Source organism: Lactuca serriola, chromosome 1 (assembly GCF_051521515.1).
Source record: "Lactuca serriola cultivar US96UC23 chromosome 1, Lser_US96UC23_V15, whole genome shotgun sequence".
Taxonomy (NCBI): Eukaryota; Viridiplantae; Streptophyta; class Magnoliopsida; order Asterales; family Asteraceae; genus Lactuca; species Lactuca serriola.
The window spans coordinates 44,090,354-44,092,053 of NC_136408.1; the positions used below are offsets into that span (position 1 = coordinate 44,090,354).

Sequence of the window (1,700 nt, forward strand, 5' to 3'; positions counted from 1 at the left end):
ATGCACAAAAACAAAACAATATATTTTGATGACCCATTACTCAATGCATTACGTTGTATATTCTATTTCATTATTAATCCAATCCATCATCCTAAAAGAACATTAAAATTTTATACGTATCATTACTTATTTCTTTCCATTATCATATAACATTTGCAATTTGTAATCATAATTTCCAACTTTTATTGGAAAATGATTATTTGATAAGTCTTCTAATATCATTACTAAAACTGCATAAATGGATATCTTAAATCTTAAAATATAATAAAAATACACCCTCCTTTTCTTCCATTTGCATTTGATCAAAATTAAAAACCAAACACATCCTAAAAATGAATCAAATTTAAACACGCAGGATACAGAAATGAGTGACATCACATTCACATTTGCGACGCATAAATCAAGCTCTCAATATCATCACTAAAACTGTAAATTAACAAACCCAGATATTGTGCAAACGACTTCTTCGAAACTATCTTCTATGGCGAAGAAGCCGCCAAAAATCCGCCTGCCTCGACGCCGTCTTCATCTAAGCACAAATCATCCGTCTTCCTGAGAGCTGCGTGAACCACCACAACCGCCAGTCCGATCAAAACGGACAAGATTATGTTCATCGTGGCGCCGGTCAACAGCAGCAAAACCACCGTGACAACTGATAAAACCGCCAGTACCACACGATCGTCAATCGTGTAGTGAAAGATTACAAGAGGCTCGTCACGGAGGAAGTAGAGGAACAACCAGGCCGCCATCGACACAACGAAAACGATCAACGAGATCGGATTCCACAACAAGCTTAAGAACAAAATTACGAGCACAATCAACGCGTAATTCATACGAAAGTAACCGAAGTTCGTTTTGATCCGTGAAATTGCGTCAGCGAAGCCGTGAGGTATGTTGATCGAATGTAGATCGAACATCTGTTTCCACGGCCGTGATACACCGAGTCCTGTTTGTATGCGTTCTTTTGCGCGGGATAGGAACTCGACCTTTGAAGAACCTCCGTCGGATGACGACGGAATTGTGCCGTACGACGTCATTGTCGCCGGCGATTAGGAATCCGGCAGATGTGGTTACGAGTAATTGGAGATGGAAATGGGGCAGTGTAAATGAAAGGAAGACGTGTAGACGAGATGGAGAGGGAACGTGGGATATTAATAATGGTGGATCGAGTAATGGAGGAGCCCAATTAAGCTGCCATGTGCTGCAAGATGTGTGACGAAGGGTGTCAAAAACTCGGTGGGACCAATAAAATCAAACAATTAAATTAGATTATCGCAGTTTGGTTTAATATTTTTTATTAAATATCGTTTCTACGTTTTATTCGAACCAGTCGAAAACGGATCTTTCCATTTTCAGAAAGTTATTTGAAATTATATTTGGTGTTGATTTGATGCGGAGAATATCATGGAGATATACTCACATAAATCGTTAAATATGGGATACATACTCACTCATTCAGAATACATGAAACAATTGGAGATGTACATATAGACTTAATCTTTTAAAATTTATATTAAATTGACTAACAAGTCTCTCAATGGAATGATTGCCTTCATCCAAATGCTCTACTTCAAGATGGTGTTATGGCTTTCTTTTTAAAGGCGGAGAAATATTATTTTAAAAAAACTATTGAGACGTTAAGAAAACAGTTACATTGTACAAATAGAAACAAAAGAAATTCATAACATAATGAAGAGAAA

General features: G+C 37.2%; 1 pseudogene; it reads right to left on the bottom strand.

Moving 5' to 3' along the window:
- Nucleotides 1-231: 231 nt before the first annotated feature.
- Nucleotides 232-1,153, bottom strand: LOC145086377 (PRA1 family protein F3 pseudogene; annotated as a pseudogene).
- Between the last annotated feature and the right edge of the window lie 547 nt (nt 1,154-1,700).